This window comes from Cydia splendana, chromosome 11 (assembly GCF_910591565.1).
Source record: "Cydia splendana chromosome 11, ilCydSple1.2, whole genome shotgun sequence".
In the NCBI taxonomy this organism is placed as follows: Eukaryota; Metazoa; Arthropoda; class Insecta; order Lepidoptera; family Tortricidae; genus Cydia; species Cydia splendana.
The window spans coordinates 14,089,851-14,115,005 of NC_085970.1; positions in this window are offsets into that span (position 1 = coordinate 14,089,851).

Here is a 25,155-nt window from a genome sequence, read left to right on the forward strand (position 1 = left end):
AATAAATGATGATTTCTACAAATTTTATGTGAAGAAAACTCGCATCGCACTGTTATTGCGGTACTGGTATTCCGGTAACCGAAAACAAAATTAATAAAATAAAATTTATGCCAAGAGTATGGTTACGCACATGACGTAGGTACACGAGTGATCGTTTTCTACTAACTCGATTAAAAATTCACACGACTCGATCGGCTGCTCAGTTGTAGATTGTTTAAAATGTCTCCTGGGAACGCTTTTTGGTATACATTTCGGCATAATGCCTGAGAAAGAAAGAATGTTTTTAACTTTGCTTGTGAAATCGACACTTACAAAACTGGCTATGTGGTGGCAACCACATAGCCAGTTTCGGTCGCCGCAGCAGAAAGAAATACCTATTATACATATATTCACACGCATAAATGTTTTTCAAGTGAAAACTTCTTTAGCGGCGCTGTGCACTTGACGTGACGTCACGCCCAACTAGCAAAATCACGCTAACAAGTCTCTAGACTACAATTTTGTCGCTCTTATATTGATTTTATATCATCGTATAAGCCCGGGTTTGGGCACAAAGCATAAGCGTATTTATTTTAATATCGTTCTAATATCAGTCTAATTGAATGTTGTTTGCATTCACAGTAATCTTTTTCAAAACTATATTAAGCTGCTTTAGGCTAATATCGCTTTTACGTAAGTATCTTGTAAGCCTACATAGGCTTATATTGGTCGAACGTAAGTATCTTGTAAGCCTACATAGGCTTATATTGGTCGAACGTTAGAATCTTGTAAGCCTAAATAAGCTTATTTTGGTTTGAAACATTCTATTTGTGAAGTATAAATATACGGGTGAAATTAACTGCAACGTAACAAAAACATATTAGTGTAAGTGTTTATCAAACTTTTTATGAATTATGTTTAAATATAATAACGTGCTGTTTATCATCGTCTGTTTATGTTTCAGGGTAAGTATTCACATGGGAAAATATTATTTATTGTAAAGTAGACCCTGTTTTACACTTCAAACTTCATGCGCCTACTCAAATATGGTATTTGAATATTTTTATAATTATTTTATTTCTTTATTTTGTATTGATAGTCAGCCATTGATGTAGGTGTATTTTTCAAGCGCACTATTAGAGTATTTTAAGCATTCTGAATACAAATGATGTGGCCATGTTGAATAAATTACGGTTCCTTGCTTTACTTATACTAACAATAGTGTTCCCAAAAACGATTTAAGATCAAACCATCTTATATTGATCTTCTCTTTTGTGATATAAGTGTCTTGATCTTATATCACTCTAATATCTTACTAAAGTGCTGTCTTAGTAAATAGCTTTAGTAAGATCAGAATAGTACGTACTTACAGTGTTCTTATGCTATGTTGATATTAGTCTTACATTCTTACAATAGCATTTAGAAATCTAATATAAAATCAAATGAACTAAGAGAATGAGGATATAAGACCAGGTACTCTCAAGTTCAATGAGACTTCGTAAATGTTGTTGTAAGAGCAAGAGGCTTATAATAGTATTATGCTATGTTGATATTAGTCTTACATTCTTATAATAGCATTTATAAAGTCTAATATAAGATCAAATGAACTTAGAGAATGTGGATATAAGACCACGCACTCTCAAGTTCAATGAGACTTCGTAAATGTTGTTGTAAGAGCAAGAGGCTTATAATAGTATTATGCTATGTTGATATTAGCCTTACATTCTTATAATAGCATTTAGAAAGTCTAATATAAGATCAAATGAACTTAGAGAATGTGGATATAAGACCAAGTACTCTCAAGTTCAATGAGACTTAGTAAATGTTATTGTAAGAGCGAGAGGCTCATAATAGTATTATGCCATGTTGATATTAGTCTTACATTCTTATAATAGCATTTAGAAAGTCTATTATAAGATCAAATGAACTTAGAGAATGTGGATATAAGACCAGGTACTCTCAAGTTCAATGAGACTTAGTAAATGTTATTGTAAGAGCGAGAGGCTTATAATGGTATTATAAAATGCTCTTATATACATATATAAGACTAGGTAATAAGACTAAACTTACTAAAGTGCGTATTAGCTTGTCTAAGACTAATATAAGAGCGATGATAAGTTCAAAACAAAAATAAGAGCGCTATAAGCTCACTACTCTTATAAAGTGCGCAATCTGAGACTTTTTTGCTAGTTGGGCGTGTTATTGAGTTCTTTATTGATTTAAATGCCATCTAGTGAGTTTCCCTCTAACTGGTACTAATATAACTCGAGTATTAACAGTGGTGTGCTTAGGGGTTTCAAGTAATGCGACGAAATAACGCTAGATGGTGTTAACCTCAATTATACATAGTGAAAACTTCTTTAGCGGCGCTGTGCAATGTCATTGAGTTTTCACTTCTGCCGGCACTCCCGGAGTGCAACCCGTTGTTTTTTTCTCTCCTTCTGCTGTCCGGTTAGATGCTCAGTGCTTCTCCTCCTTTCTATTTAGTACCAGTATCCATCAATCCGTCAGTCAATCTTGTTTTTCGTCCAGCAATATTTTATTTATTTCTCAATCTGCAAATAAATCTGCCGTATCATGTGTCAGTGAATTGGGTACTTTCCTTTACTTACAATAAATTATTTCACACTGTGCACGAAATAAAACACCAGATAATTTAGAAAAACATAGATAGCAGTTATTTTTAACCACAATTTCTATTTAATACATCGGATTGAAATATAAAAAGTAGGCGAGTTGACCGAAGAAGCTGATTTGACTAGTAGGAAAGTATGGTTAAAGCCCACAGCAAAATCATTCCACTCCTAGACATACCGCATAAAAGGTTAAAAATGGGCACCGAATCTGCCCCATTAGAGGCGACATTTGACAAAGATGGCGGACATCCTATTGTATAATTCCGCAATTTCCGTCTAACCCCAGACCACAGATTACATAATACTACTGTTTCTATTATTGGTAATCGTGAGGGAAATTTTTCAAGAAAGTCTCACAGAATTTGTGATTTTGTAAGTACCGTAAATGGTGTAATTTTGAGATAGGTACGTATTAAACGTAAAAAAAACTATATGTTACATTTAATTGAAAGCTTTTTCTAAATTCGTCTGGACTTGTTACAATAATCGGATTGACGAACTTCACTCAACAAGAAAAACACTGTATGGGTCAGTGGTTGACTGATGGAGAATGACATGATGCATTAATTCCGCCTTTTATACCTTTTGTAATGAATAGTAAAGCTTAAAGTAAATAAATACCTTAGTGAAGACAAAATTACATCAAAACAAACGTCAATTATGAGATCAGTTATTTTCTTGACTGCTCACCTTCAGAGTCTCGCTCAGTCGCTCAAATCGAATTGTATATATCTCCAAAAATAATAAGTAAGGAATATATTTGCCAATCAAAACACGCACCAATAAGCCTGTGCCGATGGAGCAAAGCTAATTACCACGGAACCAAGAACATGAAACGTGATATCAAACGCTTATAATCGTCAAACGAACATAATTTTCTTTAATTAATGGGCATTTCTATTTAAAGTTGCATTTAGATTTTGGAATTTTTATATTATTTCCACTCAGAATCACGAGCTCTTTCGATCCTAATACAAGAAAAAAAGTAACCCCAAAATTTCACACAATTTTTTTTGTTCGTTTGTTACGAACATAGAAAGTTGTATTGAAAACCGTAACCAAACGGACCATTTTTGGGGACACGTTTTTCTCAGTAAAAATGGAAAAAGCTCGTGATTCTGAGTAGAAATAATGTAAACATTCCCAATTCTAACACAAAACATTTTGGTACAACTTTAAATAGAAATGCCCTAATACCAAAGTTATTGAATTTAGAAATAATATGTGATTGCGTAATTTATTTGGTTTTGTAACAGTATATTCCAAAATAAATGATCACCCACCCTATATATCTGTAATCTCACATAATGTCTTATTTAGGTAGGTACTTATAGGTAAATTAAAAAGTAAAAGGGGGACTTTTTTAGGCCTTGCTTAAAATATTCTCGTACTTGACAATGATGGCCGGCGCTATGCAATAAAAGAGTTTAAAATATTCTAGGTAATTCTTCCTCCTTTAGGTTTCCGTAGTTAACAAAGAATATATATTTTCGCTCACACATGTTACCTATCTCGCACATGGATGTATACATACCTACACATTACCTAAGGCTTAATAATCTTAAGTTTATTTTTCTAGTCTACCTATATAGGTATCTCTTGTCGTGTGTTTCTAATGAATTAATTATTTCTGAATTTCGAGAAATCACTCATCTGTAAGTACGTAAACGTGAATTTCTCGAGAATAACGCGTAAATCGATAGGAATTTCGGTAAAGAAATAATAATGAAAGATGCTAAAATGCAAACTTCTATTAGTTCTATTTTGCCTTGAAAATATCTGCTTGTTATGTAATCTGTACCCAAACACCTCTATGCCCTTTATTCTTACTTACCAGCTGATTTCGGGATTATACGGACATAGTGAGCATTCATTTTGGTACACACACAAACGAACATACACCCACATAAAATAAATCGTCTGCCTGTTGCAAATAGATACTTGAAGCGATGCAAAAACACCGCCGTACTGCAAGGCGACAATGGCGATATTAAGTATTGTTATACTTTCACTTGTTTTATATATATTGCACACATCTACAATTTTACAAGATTGCCTGTCAAAACTCTATAACATGAATACAGTTAGACCAAGAAAAGTCTGCAGAGATTTTGACAGCACACCCAGTGCCAGTGTTATTTATTTATACTCATACTCATACTCATACTCATTTATTTATAATATAATTACATATTACACGTCAAAAATGGAAATTAAATTAGATAAATTAAGTTACAATTATAGTTATTATGTTACAATAATACAATTACATTATTATTACAGTTTTGGTTGGTATACCTAAATAAGTGTGTCAAATATTATTACAATTGTGATGATAGTGTTAATTAAATTTGTTTCATAAAAAAAAAAAATATTATCTAAAATGTGAACTTGATTGTAAATTATAAAAGTCATTTAGACTGTAAAAGGCATGCGAGAGGAGCCATTTCTTTAGTTGGCGCGTGAATGAGTTGATGGATTTTATCGTGGTGATGTCCTGCGGTAATTTGTTATACACTTTGGGGCCCAGTACGTGCATGGTTTTGGAGGACTTAGTCAGTCGGTGGCTGGCGGGAAGCAGGCGTTCTTTGCTTCCTAGACGGGTACGGGTGAGCTTGCTAGTATTGAAAGTGTGTTTGTGTGTGTGTACGTGTTTGGCGATGTTAAATATGTATTGTGATGGTAGTGTGAGTATGTTATTTTGTATAAAGAGTTGTTTTGCTGGTGAACCTGGGGCCGCCATAGATAGTAGTCTGACCGCCCGTTTCTGTAGGACAAAGACGCGGTGCCATTCTGCTGCTGTTCCCCATAGTTCCAGGCCGTAGCACATGATTGAGTGGAACAGGGAGAAATAGCTGGTACGCAGTTGCTTTTGAGGTAACACGTGGGCTAACCTACTAAGAGCGAAACACGCACCTGACAATACGTCATAATTTCATAGAAGTTTGACGTTTAAAATAACACCTGCCTACAAACCGTTTGTAAATTGACGACGCCGTTTGTAAACGGCGGATTCTTACAAAATGCCTGCAACATACCTACCTACTCACGTCAAAGTGTTTAAAATGTAATGGCTCCTCTACACGATGAGCCAGCGCCGGCCACTCCAAGGGACGCAGCCATGCGGTAGAACGAGATAGCAATATCACTTGCTCCCTCTAACGCATAAATGCGTCCCTTGGAGTGGCCGGGGCTGGCCCAACGTGTAGAGGAGCCATAAACTCAGACATTCGAATACGTTAGATTCTATACAGCTACAATAAACCGAAATTAAGAGCGCTCTTACAAGAAAAGTCGAAATAATGCAAAATTGATGATACTAGTCGACGAAATTCAGGACTTTGCGCTCATTATTAGAAACAATGAGTACTTGTTCCAGTAAAAGCGTCTTCTTATCTTTATAAATATCGTTGTAAATATTAGAAAAAGGACTTATTAAATTAGTAATGATTTTTTTTCTGATGGTCGTTTCCGAAAAACCCCGTGAAGCACTGAATGGCGAGCTCTTATTTGGAAATGTTGAGAATTTTACTCTGCTAAACCTGGCTATTTTGTATTACTAATACCCTGTACTTTAGGCATATCAAACTATATTTTTCCTACATACCTTTGAGAAAGAGAAAATCAAAGTAAAACGAACTCGATTTTCTCTCCGAAACAAGTTTCAATTCCTACGAAAATCTACTTAATATCGAAGTCATTTTCATACTCAAGCAATCTGCAACGTTTGCTTATACTGTTGGTATACATTAGTGTTTATGAAATTCTACTATAATTTTTTGGCAATTTTTTGAAAACTACTCTATATTACCGATGACGCGCGCTGCGCCAGCTCAGTGCCGCGGCAGAGCTTGTAGAGGCAGGACGTGTGTCGGTCGGCTCCGCACATTTTCAACGGCGACGACGAGGTTTTTTATCATTGTGTGCGGCGGGCGCCGTGTAAAACGCTATACTGTGTGGTCTGTGTGCGTGTAAACCGCAACGAGAGACTTTGATCCTAGCACTGTTTTTATAGTATTATAATTTATAATGGTACAGTTTAATAAACTACCGGACAGGATTAAAAATATTTGAAACGACCTGACATTCTATATGTATTTATTTGACTCAAGATAGTACTCAGGGTCTGATGATGGAGCCGGAAGGTGGTCACCGGTACCAATCAACCATGCAACTAAACCACTTCGTGTTTAGGCTCGTTTTATTCATCTCAACAAGATCTTTGACCCAAGATAGTACTCAGGGTCTGATGATGGAGCCGGAAGGTGGTCACCGGTACCAATCAACCATGCAACTAAACCACTTCGTGTTTGGGCTCGTTTGATTCGGCTCAACAAGATCTTTGACTTAAGATAGTACTCAGGGTCTGATGATGGAGCCGGAAGGTGGTCACCAGTACCAATCAACAATGCAACTAAACCACTTCGTGTTTAGGCTCGTTTTATTCGTCTCAACAAGATCTTTGACTTAAGATAGTACTCAGGGTCTGATGATGGAGCCGGAAGGTGGTCACCGGTACCAATCAACCATGCAACTAAACCACTTCGTGTTTGGGCTCGTTTGATTCGTCTCAACAAGATCTTTGGCACAAGATAATACTCAGGGTCTGATGATGGAGCCGGAAGGTGGTCACCGGTACCAATCAACCATGCAACTAAACCACTTCGTGTTTAGGCTCGTTTTATTCATCTCAACAAGATCTTTGACACAAGATAGTACTCAGGGTCTGATGATGGAGCCGGCAGGTGGTCACCGGTACCAATCAACCATGCCACTAAACCACTTCGTGTTTAGGCTCGTTTTATTCGTTTCTATAAGATCTTTGACACAAGATAGTACTCAGGGTCTGATGTTGGAGCCGGAAGGTGGTCACCGGTACCAATCAACCATGCAACTAAACCACTTCGTGTTTAGGCTCGTTTGATTCGTCTCAACAAGACCTTGGACACAAGATAGTACTCAGGATCTGATGATGGAGCTGGAAGGTGGCCACGGGTACCAGTCTACCATGTAACTGAACCGGGATCCCTTTGTTTCCCATAAACTTATTGTTTCGAATTTCGATAGTCAGAAATTGATATCCATATAATTTATGGACATAAACATCAATAGTCATAATTTTTGTTAAGTATAACGTTTCATAGTTCTAATGTTAAACATCTATAATAGTAAACGCTATAATCACAAAAGTTATAAAATTGTTGAGTATAACATTCAAAGGTATATCAATAATTATTAAGAAATATTTTAAGGCATATATTTTATCGGACTAATGGTCGTTAATCATATCGTTTTAATGTCGTCTCTTTGTTTCCCATAAACTTACTGTTTCGAATTTCGATAGTCATAAAATGATATCCTCTAATATTCTAATATTTAGGATATTAGAGGATATAATATTAAACATTATGACTTTCAATAATTATGTCAAACAAAGGGCCATTTTAATGACATCCTTCATATAAAGAAAAATGAAATCTGTTTCCTCAGGTAGGTTCGTTAGTTACCTTGTGTCCCTTAGAGCGGAAATAGGAGCCCCGCTAAGCGGGGCTCCGTCGACTCGTTGGCGGGATGAAATGGCTTAATAAACTACATGAAAAATAAGAAATGGCGGGAAATCAGTAAACCAAACAATAAAACATCTGATTCCTCAGGTAGGTTCGTTAGTTACCTTGTGTCCCTCAGAGCGGAAATAGGAGCCCCGCGAAGCGGGGCTCCGTCGACTCGTTGGCGGGATGAAATGTCTTAATAAACTACATGAAAAATAAGAAATGGCGGGAAATCAGTAAACCAAACAATAAAACATCTGATTCCTCAGGTAGGTTCGTTAGTTACCTTGTGTCCCTCAGAGCGGAAATAGGAGCCCCGCGAAGCGGGGCTCCGTCGACTCGTTGGCGGGATGAAATGGCTTAATAAACTACATGAAAAATAAGAAATAGAGGGGAAATCAGTAAGCCAAATAAAAAAAACCCTTAGGTAGGTAGACAAGCATGCAATTTGTTTTGTTTAATTTTATAACTATTGACAATATGACTAATAAAAATTGTGATGGAAAACGATATGGTCTAAAAAAAATCGGAACTTAAAATTTAGAGAATTCAATAGATCCCCTACTTATCATTATAACCTGCAATAAAAGACCTTACAACGATTATTGTAAGCAAGTTTATTGCCTTCAATATTATGTAGTGGTATACCTTCTGGACTTTGAAGATTATGAGTAACAAATTTTATGACTAACAATAATAGTGACCTGCAAAAATCGGAACTGCAATTTATATTGTTAAAATTTATGACTATTGACAATATGACTAATAAAAATTATGATGGAAAACGTTATGGACTGAATAAATCGGAACAAAAAAATTATGGGAACCAATAGAGACCCAACTGAACCACTTCGTGTTTGGGCTCGTTTGATTTGTCGCAACAAGATCTTTGACACAAGGTAGTACTGAGGGTCTGATGATGGATCCGGAAGGTGGTCACAGGTACCAATCAACCATGCAACTAAACCACTTCGTGTTTGGCTTCGTTCGATTCGTCGCAACAAGATCTTTGACACAAGTTAGTACTCAGAGTCTGATGATGGAGCTGGACTGTGGCCACGGGTACCAGTCTACCATGTAACTGAACTACTTCGTGTTTGGGCTCGTTTGATTCGTCGCAATAAGATGTTTGACACAAGATACTACTCAGGGTCTGATGATGGAGCTGATGATGATAGACAGGTACCCGTCGCCACCTTCGCGCTCCATCATCAGACCCTGAGTACTACCTTGTGTCAAAGATCTTGTTGCGACGAATCGAACGAAGCCAAACACGAAGTGGTTTAGTTGCATGGTTGATTGGTACCGGTGACCACCTTCCGGCTCCAACATCAGACCCTGAGTACTATCTTGTGTCAAAGATCTTGTTGAAACGAATAAAACGAGCCTAAACACGAAGTGGTTTAGTTGCATGGTTGATTGGTACCGGTGACCACCTTCCAGCTCCATCATCAGACTCTGAGTATCACCTAGTGTCAAAGATCTTGTTGAGACGAATCAAACGAGCCCAAACACGAAGTTGTTTAGTTACATGATAGACTGGTACCCGTGGCCACCTTCCAGCTCCATCATCAGACCCTGTGTATCTTCAGTGTCAAAGATCTTGTTGAGACGAATCAAACGAGCCTAATCATGTTACTACATGGTTGATTGGCATCCGTGACCACCTTAATCATCATCAGATCCTCAGTACCAGTTCGTTTTTAAACCCTCGTTGATACAAACTTTACAACCTATAGGTACCAAATGCAATGACGAAACATGTAAATAAGCGAGTAGGTACCTATAATTTCTTTCGAGTAATATACCTTCATAAGTACGAGTATGGGGCTATTCATAAATTACGTCGTTTCAAATGGGAGGAGTGGGGGGGGGGGGGGTCTGGACATCGGATGATGGTAACATGACGTAGGAGGAAACAGATTCATCCGAAGCTTGATTTTTGGATGATTTGAGGGGTGGGGAAGGTCAAAAATCGTCAAAAATAGATGACGTAATTTATGAACAGCCCCTATGTACATTTGCACTGCATTTAGTATTTTCGTACTTACCAAATAACAGTTTTAGAACTTTAAAAGTTAAGTACAGTTAGTGTTGTTATGGTTGATTTCAATATGCTTCGCGAAGGATCAAGAATGTTTAATCCATCATTGTAGTGCGAGTGTGGTAGAAGGGATCGGCATACTGAGCTCGCACGGCCTGCCGCAGCGCGTAAAATACCTAAACTCGCTCAACGCCGAAATGTAATAGCGCTCTTAACAGTAAGTAGGTACTGAAAACTAACTCAGAACTCCCAATAAAACTAATAATCTAGAAAACATCCTTATTTTAGAATTGCCTACAAATGGCCAATTTATTTTTTGCGGGCGTCGGCTGCTACATTAAATTAGCAGGGTCCGGTTCCATGTGCACTCGGATTTATGTCCCGCTGCGGCCTGTGCTTATGGCCCCGAGCATATGCGGTAGCGTTTAGCGGAAATACCTTTAAGTCAGACCAAGATAACTCGGCAGCGATTTTGATAGCAGACTGTGCAAGTGGTAAACGTCAAACTTCTATGTAATTATGACGTTTAAAACGACTCTATTGACACAGCGTTCCCCTAGAGTCGGTCTAAGTTAATTTTGCACCGAATTGAACAGAACAGTGTCCTTTTAATAAGGATGACTCATGCTAGACCGGGTCGTGCCTGACGGCTGATCGGTGATCACATGGTGCTTTCCATAGAAAACGGAGCGCCGGAAGCTCCGGCCCGGCCCCGGCCCGATCTAGTATGAGTCATCCTTAAGGCGTTTAGCGTAATATCCAGATTCACAAAATTACTAACTGTAAATACGAATTAGGTAAACCTTTTAAATCTCAATCTCCACCCTTATACAGCAAGACTAATAGTAGATTGGTAATTATTAGCTTTAAGGGGCTACTCGAGGTTTCCATCGATTTTTGACAAGTTTTGAATCGTATCTCCTTTTTTTGCACTACAGATAGAATTATAAGACAAACGGTTATCGGTTTTTCAATCTTTTATCTCCGGTTTTGTCCACAGGATTTTGAAAAAATGAATACTTATTTTATTATGAATTTTTTAAACATTGTCTAAAAAACACTATTTCGTATCTAGTTTGCAGTGAAGGATCTTACATAAACGAAATTTACATATTTGGGTTCGTCTTTGACGTCTCGAAAAACGTGTCCAGGGTTTTAATTTTAAACTAATTAACACAAAAGTTATGGCCAGAAAACCAGTTTTTTAGCCTAAAATTGTTCAACTTTGATGCCAAATATCTCGACAATGAACTTTGAAGTAAAAATGGGATACTATATTGCTTAAAGCCGTTGCTGTTAATATAATAAATAAGCTACAAAAAACATTAGAAAACTAAGGGATTCAGATCGAAGGTCATTGGGGTAGCCCCTTAAAGTTATCGCTACACATCGGTAACTCGTGGCATTTAGGTAGCACTTAAAATATTAGTTTAATTAATTCCTTTTTTTACACGACTGCCCAAACAAAAAGAGTGTATTGTTTTCAGCGTTCATGTTTGTATGTATGTGAGTTTCTTTATTCCACCTTAACTTCTGAATGCCTTAACCGATTTAGACGTATGATACATCATTAGAATCCTTACGTCATCCCGGGTAACATAGGCTATGTGACGTCATTATAAAAACAATATGGCGGACTTAATACGCCATATTACGCAACCTTTAGAAAAAAATATCGTGCAAACCTATCGAGTAGGGTATCAAAATGAAGGGCTGAAAGCCGATTGATACTATATATGCAACATGTGGGTTTAAGTTTCATTTTGAGAAAGTAAGAATTGACAAAATATGTTAAGAGAAGCTAATCTCATAAAACCAAATATTATTATTGAACGGATACTTATTAAAATAAAAGGAAAGGGTTTATTCGCTGATCATAAAAAAATATAATTATATTATATTAGGTAGGTACATACTACTCATAGTTTTTAAAACATGTTCGTAATTGCGCTTATGGAATCGAAAAGTTTAAAATATAACTTCTATTTATTAATCGATACGATACAGAGTCCGTCTAAGCTAACTCTGCACCGACTTTGGCAGAAAAAATCGTGAAAGTATCATTATAAGCGTATGGTTTGATTTAATTTTAACATTTATGATGATGATGACATTTTTTTTAAGGCCGAAGGGTGAGCTCCACGTAGGGCCTACGGCTCAGAGCGTAAGAAAGATGTGCGCTTCCTGCAACTTGTCCAAGTATATGCACTGGGTCCAAAGCCAGGCGCCAAAGACGCCCCCACACTAAAAGGGTCAGGCGTAGCCCGACGTACGTGACACGCTATACGCTTACCAAAGCCGGGCGCCTTTGGCGCCCTCATACTCAAAGCATCGGCCGTAGCCCGACATACGTGGCGCGTTGTACGCGTTCCAAAGCCGGGCGCCTTCGGCGCCCTCATACTAAAAGAGTCGGGCGTAGCCCGACGTACATACGTGGCGCACTGCGCGCGGTCCAAGGCCAGGCGACTTCTACTTTCTCATACTAAAAGTGTCGGGCGTAGTCCGACGTACGTGACACGCTGTACGCATACCAAAGCCGGGCACCTTCGGCGCCCTCACACTTAAAGGTTTTGGCGTAGCCCGATGTACGTGGCGCGCTGCACGCAGTCCAAAGCCAGGCACCTTCCAATCTCTCATATTAAAAGTATTGGGTGTAGCGTGACACGCTGTATGATTACCAAAGCCGGCCTCATACTCAAAGCGTCGGGCATAGCCCGACTTACGTGGCGCGCTGTACGCGTTCCAAAGCCGGGCGCCTTCGGCGCCCTCATACTAAAAGAGTCGGGCGTAGCCCGACGTACGTGGCGCGCTGCGCGCGGTCCAAAGCCAGGCGACTTCTACTTTCTCATACTAAAAGTGTCGGGCGCCGAAGGCGCCCTCTTACTCAAAGCGTCGGGCGTGTACGAGGCGCGTTATACGCGTTCTAAAGCCGGGCGCCTTCGGCGCTCTAATGGTAAAAGAGTCGGATGTAGCCCGACGTACGTGGCGCGCTGCACTCGGTCCAAAGCCAGGCGCCTTCGACTCTCTCATACTAAGTGTCGGGCGTAGGCCCACATACGTGACACGCTGTACCCTTACCACGCCTTCAGTGCCGTCTTGCTCAAAGCGTCGGGCGTAGTCCGATGTACGTGACACGCTGTACGCATACCAAAGCCGGGCGCCTTCGGCGCCCTCACACTTAAAGGTTCTGGCGTAGCCCGATGTAAGTGGCGCGCTGCAAGCGGTCCAAAGCCAGGTGCCTTCGACTCTCTCATATTAAAAGTATCGGGCGTAGCGTGACACGCTGTATGATTACCAAAGCCGGCCTCATACTCAAAGCGTCGGGCGTAGCCCGACGTACGTGGCGCGCTGCACGCGGTCCAAAGCCAGTCCCCTCAACATTCTCATACTAAAAGTGTCGGGCGTAGCCCGACGTACGTGACACGCTGTACGCTTACCAAAGCCGGGCGCCTTCGGCGCCCTCATACTCAAAGCGTCGGGCGTGTACGAGGCGCGTTGTACGCGTTCTAAAGCCGGGCGCCTTCGGCGCCCTAATGGTAAAAGAGTCGGATGTAGCCCGACGTACGTGGCGCGCTGCACTCGGTCCAAAGCCAGGCGCCTTTGACTCTCTCATACTAAGTGTCGGGCGTAGGCCCACATACGTGACACGCTGTACCCTTACCAAGACGCCTTCAGTGCCCTCTTGCTCAAAGCGTCGGGCGTAGCCCGACGTTCGTGGCGCACTGTACGCGTTCCAAAGTAGTCGGGCGTAGCCCGATATATGCGGCGCTCTGCGTGCCTTTCTGTACTGAGGACGCCCTCGCAAAAGTAATATAAAGTGACTTCAAATTATTATTAACGAAATCATGACCCCAAAATTAATTAAATAAATAAATAATTAAAAAACACGACTGCGAAAAAGCGAACTGAAAAGATAAAAATATTTTTTAGTTGTGTTAGTTACTCAACTTAATGAATGTAAAAATTCTAAAAAGTATAAAATAAAATAAATTAATTAAAAATTAAAAAACACGACTGCGAAAAAGCGAACTGAAAAGACAAAAATAATTTTTAGTTGTGTTAGTTACTCAACTTAATGAATGTAAAAAATTATTAAAATATGAGTGTTTAGTGAAGGTTATAAACAACAAACGCAAAAGTTTTATGCTCATTTAGGATCGTGACTGTACCTGTGTATTTTATTTCAATTGCAGTCGGGGACCTTTTAAATGGGAAAATGTCAATACATCAAGGTCCCTAAATGCTACCTAAGTGCTACCTAAATGCCACGAGTTACCGATGTGTAGTTATCGCTGTCACTATGTTGCATTAACGTTGTCATGCTTAGTCGCTTTAGTCATGATATTCATGACGCATGGCCGGTTTACAAAAATCGCTTCCGCTCATCCCTCGCCCCACACCCAGTGTCGCGGGTATTTTTTCATATTCCCCACTAACTGGGGTAAGAGGGTATAAAAATACTTCGGGTCGGGTTTACACTCATGCCTGCTTTACGAGTACATTAGGAGCGCAAGTGCCTATAATCGCTTTTATTGGAAAATTGCAGTTTTTTGCGCTTTAATTTTACCATAATTTAGGTCAATGGCGTTCTTATTTATCTAATAAACTGCCGAAGTGCAGACTTCTTGATAGCTTGGCTGCGTGCGACTGATTAGTACCTATTATTTTGAATAATAGAATAATACTTTAAAGATGTAAAACATTCATGTAATACCTACTCAAAATATATTTTAGTTTGTTACTAAAAATAACATATGTCAGGACAAATAAGGTCTAGTTTACCCTCTGGGATGGAGGGTCGGATGGCAGTCGCTTTCGTAAAAACTAGTGCCAACGCCAAGTCATGGGATTAGTTGCCATGCAGACCCCAGGCTCCCATGAGCCGTGGCAAATAAATGCCGGGATAAGCGAGGAAGAAGACTTAAAGTTAGGTTTATCGTTTATGAAGGTTTTCCTAATTTATTTCAACCCCTACGTTTTTGGTAAGTATTAGAAAAAACTGTGCAAAAGGTCCTTACGGCTCGGCCACGACATTAGCGACGGCGGCAGCGATAACCATAGGTTGGAGCGAGACACAGCGATCGGACCTTTCGTTCCCACGTGGTTCCCACCTATCGCTGCTATCGCCGTCGCAAGTCGCTCAATGTCGTGGCCGAGCCGTAAGGACCTTTTGCACAGTTTTTTCAACCCGGAAGCATTATGCTCGACCCTAATTATCAAGCTCCATTTGTTAGAAAAGGACAACCGCTTTGTTTTAATTGGCTAATTACACCGTGCTTTCTCATCTGTCTCATTTCAGCCATGTCGCGTCCTATCATTATTTCGCTGCTTCTTTTGTTTATCTTAATTAACTTTAGCTTAAACAATTGGCTTGAGATAGGGTTGGTGATAACCTGCCGCTTGTGTCACGCTCGAGAAGTCTTATTCTTTAATAATAAAAGTTAAAAATAAATCGATATAGTCTTAATACCCCCTCCTACTTAGTAGGACGCCCTCAGACTAGATGGAGCGATGACCTTCGCAAGGCGGCTGGCAAGAGCTGGATCAGAGTTGCCACAAATCATGCTCAATGGAGTGCAATAGGAGAGGCCTATGTCCAGCAGTGGACGAGAGTAGGCTGATGATGATGATGATGATGATAGTCTTAATTAGTGAGCGAATTACGAGTATCGTCAGACATTTTTAGAACACTAATTTTAGCGAGCCTGGGTGCCTAGCTAGGATGACTATCGTCAAACTAAAAAAAAATATTTCGGGATGACATATGCTACGAAAAGTCACGTAGGTACCTAACTATTTCCATACATTATTTAATTTTTCTATCAACAACTGTCACCTTGGCTAGGCCCCCTGAACTCGATATTTCAGCATTGTTTTAATAACCCAACAACATATTACATTCTACACCCTATAACGATATATCAATGTAATTAATTCCCTATCAATTACCCGTTGAAATCCTCTGTTGTGGTTTCTGCCCCTGACAAGTCCAGTCAAATGTTAGTTCGTGGCAACCCTGCCAGGCAATAATTACAGAGCAATTAAAGGATGACTCATGCTAGACCGGGCCATGCCCGGGCCGAGACGTCCGACATTTTCTATGACGGCTGATCGGTGATCACGTGGTGCTTTCCATAGAAAACGGTGCGTTGGAAGGTCCGGCACGGCCCGGGCCCGGTCTAACGTGAGTCATCCTTAAGGAAGAGGTGGGGTCGGACCACGGACCCTTGCGTTTCGGATATGTGGCATTGAAGGATTATAGTGCCAAGACATATTAAAAGGTAGGTACCTATATATATTTCTATATTATTATGTTTAATTTTACTTGCTTGGAGAGCATTTTTACTTTATGGCTGATACCTATTATATTTTTAACCAGTTATTTTAACTTCTCTTTATGTATATTTAAATACACAAACGGGTCTACCGCGTTTTTGTAATTAAATATGTGTACAAAACGCGAGAGTTTAAAGTGTTATATTGTCTTTATGTATGTAATTGTATGTTTATTTAATATCGTTCTTATATTTATATAATATGTCTTATCCGTGTGGTGTCGGACGAGAATACAACCCAAATGGGTGTCGAGTAAGAGGAGACTAAGGGATTAGGGCTAAAGTATGTCTTACGAAACACCAAGCATACTGTAATGTACTGTTAACAAATCTGTGAATTAAGAGATTAGGAGAATGCTACTAATTCACTTAAAGAAAGAGTTACTTAGTTCCCTTTTGCATAAAACTAGTCTTAATTGTTAATTTATGTTTTATTCCTTTCTTACAAATTCCAGCACCTACATTAGCCAAAATGACAAATTAAGAGACACGATTAATAGCTAATTAAGGCAAGATTTGTTCTGCACGTCCAATACGCAGTTCTTTCGTCCAAATGATTAAGCGCATTTATGAAGGTTTTTTTTTACTTTCTGCAATTTCTGCATGGGTGTTTTTTAACTGTAATAACCCGGTTATTGCGCTAGTTTTCGTCCGGTGTCAGTTTCCGTCCACTTGGCGAAATTTGAATATAAACCTTCATTGCTGCACAAATTTGAACTTATTGTAATCCTTAATATCTAAACAATTTATCTATCTACATAAAAATTATATTTTGCAAGAAGCAAATTATAAATGAAATGTATTATTTACTAATCCGCCAAGTGGACGGAAACTGACACCGGACGGTAAACTGACACAATTATCCTATAAAAAAAATTCTAGCATGCATCATCTGTTTCATTCCGTAAAATTTGCTCGATGGAGAATCGGGCGATTCAATAACCACATAAGGCCAAGTCCCGCCTTAATTAAACCAAAAATATCCAGTTTGGTTGCACGGGCCACGGGATAAATCCGGAACGGATCAACGGTCGGATAATCCGGGTAATATTATTAGTTCCCTCTGTTTTTGAGCACAATTTTATTTTATTTTCTGCAGCAAATATCCTTTACTCTTAACGCAAAGAGACGTTCTCGTTAACATTGGGATGGTTTTTAGGGTTCCGTACCCAAAGGGTAAAAAGGGGACCCTTCCACTGTCCGTCTGTCCGTCCGTCTGTCTGTCTGTCACCAGGCTATATCTCATGAACCGTGATGGCTAGCCAGTTGAAATTTTCACAGATTATGTATTTCTGTTGCCGCTATGACAACAAATACTAAAAAGTACGGAACCCTCGATGAGCGAGTCCGACTCGCACTTGTCCGGTTTTTTTCATTTTTCTTAGGCTGTTAAATAATGCACGTACACACACACTATACAGCCCGAAATTCACTAGTATAGTAATACCAGGGGGGTGTCACTACGCAGTTTAGGTACATTTGGCCGGCGCGCCGCCCGGAGCGGCAGGCGTATGGCAGTGGGCTGAGTGGGCTGCCGCTCGACAGCACGATAGTCGTGTCACGTGGCGCTCGCGCAAACAAGATTCACGGTTCGTGCGCGGTTATATTATAAGTTTCAATTTTGTTGCAAGCGGCGAGTATAGGTATAATTTTATACCTAAATCTGACTTTTGTGAAGGAGTGAATTTTCTGTACGGTAGTACTATTAGTTATTCTGTGGTAATACTGAAAACAGTATTAAAATATCTATTATATCTATATCTATACTTACATGTATCGTACAATGTGTATTGACTCGAGTAAAATATGAAGTATTACCTACTACAGCAAGCCAGGCGCAAATTTCAATGCTCAGCGCTTCCCGGATGATATATAACTCGTTTTGTTTTTTATGGCGTGGATGCTACGTTTTTAAGCCAAAGCTCATTGAACGAAAGTGGAGACAGGTAAAATGTATGCTGGCGCTATCTATAAAAAGTATAAAAACATTAATTGACTAGTATCAATACAATACAATACAAATACTCTTTATTGCACACCTCAATAAAAGAAAACAATACAAAAGAAAACAGAAATACAAGCAGAGGTAAACAACAGGTGATCTTATCATTAAAAAGCGATCTCTTCCAGACAACCTAGTATCCTTATTACTTTGTAATAAAGTTTACGGCAGTAGATAACATCGAAGCAATGTGAATTGAGTTCAGCCGTTATAGATTAATAGCTTTTGCCCTCGAGATCATTCACGTAGAGCTCGTTAATCGCTCCCATACAAACTTCGAACCCCTAATCTTCCCTCATTTCTGGATAAAAAGTTATTTAACCTTATACTACGTGCCAGATCTAACAATCCCACTTCTCGTGTGACTGTTTGTGGTAGGTTTTATAAATGGAGTTGTTTTAACACGAGTATTAATTAACCTTACGGATGATTATCAAGAACACCTTGTCAACAACAGCGGGTCTCCGAACTAAAATCGCAGCTGTGTACTCAATAATAATAAGTTAAAAAAAGTCGCATATCAGCATATTCAGACAATCTTACTGTATCCAAATGAGTCAAGTAAAAAACTCCTACATGCACACGTATAAATACACGTACGTCAGGAAACATGAATCTAAATAGATACGATACCCCACAACGCCAACACCACTGAGGGCTCCAATTTTCATACAAAGTGCCTAAGGAAAAATGGGCCGTTAACTTTTCAAGATGATCCTGTCATAAAGAAAATTTGTACGCGCTGTCAGAAAGAAAAAGGATTCATAACAGAAAATTGTACATATCTAGTACAGCTTTTGAAATTACAGGAACTTTCAGTATGACCTAAGCATTAATAAAATTCTCAATTACGAACTATATTTTTGTGAATTATATGAGAATTATTAGAACGTCGAGACTGCCATTTCCACCGTCTAAATATTGCTCCTTCACTCAGCAAGTTAAGTGACATTTACTACCTTAATTGTTTCCTTCTTCAGGGGAAATTAAAGAGACGAAACTCCCTGAAGTAATGGGTTAGCAGATAAATAAATGACAATCAAGTTATCTTGGATACCTTATTACGTAATTTCTTGTGAATGCTACTGAAGCTATAAACCTAACCTAACCCATTTTTACAAAAACGCACTGTAATGTTTACAGAAAATATTGTGCCCATTATGACTAAAGCGTGCTTTACGGATTCTACACCCGCGAAAACCCTGAAAATTACTCCCATGACGAATTTTATACGAAAATTCATAACCGCCATTTTGTAATCCTAAATTGTCATTCTTACAAAATTTTCCTCATAGGAGGAATTAGTAACAGTGAGTATTTGTGAAAGGATTCATATTCTTTCTTTACTACTTAACTGCGGTTGGTTCGGTTTATAAATACAATATTTCAGATAATGGGATTCTGAAGAATTCTAGGTAAAGAGATTTGGGTATTTTTATAGCATTTTGCATTTTCTCTCAAAAAACAACCACTTAGGGAAGTCGAAGAAGAAGGGACTTTTTTTATTTCCTGTTGCATACCGGTTTTTTAATTCTTTTGTTTTGTTAATTTTTAATACGTACGTTGCCCTGCGTAATCAAACGAACTTAACCTATCATAATTAAGCGCAAATTGTCTCCATAGACTTTCCGTGACTTTGCCATAGCGTTATCACTTAAGCAATTAGTCAGGGCAGATGAAGAGAGGGTCGCAACTTTTCGGTCCAATGCCACCCGTGAGAGCAATTGGGTTAGCGACTATTTTATTGCGCCGACTTAGTTTGTGGTCAAATGAAAGGAGACTCGTTCGAAGCCCCAATGTTGTCCAGGCCAATTCTGATTTAACAATATGTTATGATTTTGATCTTGTTTTGATATGACATTGATGATCGTCTTGGTGATTTTATTTTATTTCTTCTTCTTAGTCCTTATACTCTTTGCAGAGTGTCGTGGTCAACTGCTGACATCAGGCACAGATGTTGCTTGCCGTACGATATTTTATTTATCGGGGGAAAAACAGATACAGCCCGGTAACATTTACAGGCATGATTGCAAATTCGTACTAGCCTACATACGTATTATGAGCGTCTACCCACAAAATTGCGAACCGAACTATCTGACGAAACATTTGAACGCCAATTGAGACACTTTTTATTGGATAATCCATTATATTCTGTAAATGAATATATGGAAATGACATGTAACTAGCAAAAAGCAGAGCTTTGTAAGGGCTCGCGGAGTTTTTCTTACCTCAACGTACCGGACCGCGACTTTGATCCAGTCCGAGGCCTTTTTCCACGTTTGATCGAGTGGGTACGTAATAAGTCCGTTAAGGACACAGCTATAAGTGAGAGCAAGAAAGAAATATACCTACTAATTGGACCCCGGTCGTTGTCCGGTACGCCTGTCTGTTACAGCTTTTACTTTGTCCATTAAAAACGTGTCCAGACGACAAAATCCAATTGCCAATATCATCCACATGTAATATACAATTTCATAAGCGCTTATTACATTCTACACGGTCGCCCAGTACTTTTTGTAAGGAAGCCAACTGGCTTTCCTACATAATGTTGGGTCAGCGAGCCAATGTCCTTGAATTTATTTATGCGTCCACACCACACAATTGAGCGTAAAACTATCCTGTCTAGACACCTACTGGCGGTAATCATGCTGCTCCGCACATAAACTTACGTATAATTTGCTCTCTTAAGTGCTCATCAAGACGAGTGAGATTACCAAAACAGCGTGTGCCTATGTTGCAACAAACGTGAGTTCTACTAAATACTGCCAGGGTTCAGCTACAGCTCAATCTTGAGTATCTCCTAAAAAGACGAGTTGGATAACCAAAACAGCGTGTGCCTATATTGTATAAAACCCGAGCTCCACTAGGTACTGCCAGATTTCAGCATCAGCTATCTTGGGTACTACTCTACCAAGTGATCATATGACGAGTCGGATGTCCAAAACAGCGTGTGTCTATGTCGCACCAAGCCCGAGCTCAGTGGAGGTACTGCCAGGGTTCAGCATCAGCTCTATCTTGGGTTAGTACGTCTCGTGAGACGAGTGAGATGATCAAAACATCGTGTGCCTATATTGCAACAAACCTGAGTTCCACTAAATACTGCCAGGGTTTAGCTACAGCTCTATCTTGGGTATCTCCCAAGTGCTAAAAAAAACGAGTCGGATGACCAAAACAGCGTTTGTTTATATTGCACCAAACCTGAGTTCCAATAGGTAGGTACTGCCAGGGTTCAGCATCAGCTCTATCTTGGGTACTGCTCTCCCAAGTGCTCATTCTGACGAGTCGGATGTCCAAAACAGCATGTATCTATGTTGCACCAAACCTGAGTCCTACTAGGTACAGCCAGGGCTTAGCATCAGCTCATCAGCTCTATCTTGGATACTGCTCTCCCAAATGCCCATCAAGACGTGTCGAATGACTAAAACAGCGTGTGCCTATGTTGCACCAAACCTGAGTTCCACTAGGTACAGCCAGTGTTCAGAATCCGCTCTATCTTGGGTACTACTCTCCTAAGTGCTCATCAAGACGAGTCGGATGACCAAAACAGCGTGTGCATATGTTGTATTAAACCCAAGCTCCACTAGGTACGGCCAGGGGTCAGTATCAGCTATCTTGGGTACTGCTCTACCAAGTGATCATCATAACGAGTCGGATGTCCAACCCAGTGTGTGTCTATGTTGCACCAAACCTGAGTTCCGCTAGGTTCAGCCAGGGTTCAGCATCAGCTCTCGTACTGCTCTCCCAAGTGCTCATCAAGAAGTGTCGAATTACTAAAACAGCATGTGCCTATGTTGCACCAAACCTGAGTTCCACTAAGTACTGTCAGGGTTCTGGGTCATTTTGTTGAACTGCACGCCGACCTTGCAATTGGCGTGCAGTTTCCATATAAGTTGCAGTCGGGTTGCAGTCCGTCGGCCTAATATGCTTATCTTTATTTATAATTTTGGCAGTTCCAAGCAATAGTAACACTAAAACTGTTCCTTGAACTGAAAATACCCGATTTAAGTTTGCTAACACAACATGACTGATCAGTTCATCGGCGTCACAGAACAGAACATACGAGTAAATTGACCTCCGCAGTGAATATACAGCAAGATTGAATGTTCCAGTATTCACAGAAACTTAATTGCTAAATTGGGAATTAAACCGAACGAAGCGAGATGGGTCAGAATCCAAAATTTTTACCCTTTTTTGTATTCATCGTTGTTAGCACATAATACATTAGCACGAATTTTAATTCATAAATTTTCTAACAGATGCTAGTAGTAATACAAAGTGTTATTCCTTTTATTTTCGTTTCCGTTTCCGTTTATAAAATGGTATTTTTATGTTTGATAACATATCTAGACATGAATTTAAAGTACTATGTTAAATTTCAAACCTATCAGAGCGATAGTTTTTCCGTAAAGTGTACCACAAGAATGCATAGTTTGTCAAATAGTGATAGGGCTCGCTTCGCTCGCCCTAATAATCCAAATTGACCGTATTTCGTTTTTCTATTGACCTGTTTTACATTTTATTTTATTTTATTTTATTTTAATTTGACGATCATCATGAGATATCCGTGCTTAGCTTAGCCATATTGACGTTGTTTTTATTTTATATTATTTGACTTTGTTAATAATTTAGTTAATTAATCGATTGCTTATAATGGTTTTTAAATTGTGTAATGCTTGACATTTGTATTATTATAATCAATGGTTATTTTCCTACTTGACGATCATAATATAAATTCGTAAAGATTAGTGTAAAATAATTTATATTGTAATTTCATATTATGAAATAAATAAATCTAAATCTAAATCATACATGTTAAGACAATTCCCACATTGGTGCTCATCGCACACACTACTTTCATTTCATTTCGCTTACACCAATCAGGGTCTTATCAAAACAAGACCAGTACGGATATGATGGTCGTTCTTGTCTATGTGACAGCGTGATAAAACGGTGTCCGTCACTTTCTATCCCGCGATGTTAAAAAGTGACAGTTATTTTATCACGTGGATAAAACCATCCTTAATAGCCTGCCAGAAGCGTAACCAAGTGTGAAATCAGAATCGACTTCCTGGACGGATGTGTAGTGTAGTAGTTTAGTGTGGTCACATAGCTCATAAAATAATTTGAATTTTTCGCTAGTTGGCAATTTGTTTACCTACATTATTCCCCATTTTTATTGAACTCAAGGATAAATTGAAAGTGCGTGATTTATACCGTCTATCTTCCATCTGTCTTCCATAGTCGTACTACGTAGAAGCAATACTAAACCTAGATTCATTTCGCAATTTATTCACGTAAATAAGAGATAAAGGCTGGAAACCTCGCGCTAAAACCCTAATAAATCCCCTAACGTTTAAGATACGCTGCACGGTGATAAAGTTAGTCCTGGATTATGTACCTCGGTAAGAAGATACATACTATAGGTGGGTCTCTATTGGTTCCCATAAATTTTTTGTTCCGATTTTTTCAGTCCATAACGTTTTCCATCATAATTTTTATTAGTCATATTGTCAATAGTCATAAAGTTTAACAATATAAATCGCAGTTCCGATTTTTGAAGGTCATTATTATTGTTAGTCATAAAATTTATTACTCATAATATTCAAAGTCCAGAAGGTATACCATTACATAATGTTGAAGGCAATTAACTTGCTTACAATAATCGTTGTAAGGTCTTTTATCGCAGGTTATAATGATAAGTATGGACTCTATTGCATTTCCTAAATTTTAAGTTCCGATTTTTTTAGACCATAACGTTTTCCATCATAAATTTTATTAGTCATATTGTCAATAGTTATAAAATTAAACAATACATATTGCTTGCTTGCCTACCTACCTGGGGATTATTTTTTATTTGGCTTACTGATTTCCCCTCCATTTCTTATTTTTCATGTAGTTTATTAAGCCATTTCGTCCCGCCAACGAGTCGACGGAGCCCCGCTTCGCGGGGCTCCTATTTCCGCTCTGAGGGACACAAGGTAACTAACGAACCTACCTGAGGAAACAGATTTTTTATTGTTTGGCTTACTGATTTCCCCGCCATTTCTTATTTTTAATGGACCTTATTATTATTAAGCCATTTCGTCCCGCCAATGAGTCGACGGAGCCCCGCTTCGCGGGGCTCCTATTTCCGCTCTGAGGGACACAAGGTAACTAACGAACCTACCTGAGGAAACAGATTTCTTTTGTTTGGCTTACTGATTTCCCTGCCATTTCTTATTGTTCATGTGGCTTATTAAGCAATTTCGTCCCGCCAACGAGTCGACGGAGCCCCGCTTCGCGGGGCTCCTATTTCCGCTCTGAGGGATACAAGGTAACTAACGAACCTACCTGAGGAAACAGATTTTTTATTGTTTGGCTTACTGATTTCCCCGCCATTTCTTATTTTTAATGGAGCTTATTATTATTAAGCCATTTCGTTCCGCCAATGAGTCGACGGAGCCCCGCTTCGCGGGGCTCCTATTTCCGCTCTGAGGGACACAAGATAATTAACAAAACTACCTGAGGAAACAGATTTCTTTTTTCTTTATATGAAGGATGTTATTGATTTGGTTTCTTAGACGTAATTCACGTTAGTCATTAGAAATGGGAGTCCCTTTATTTGACATAA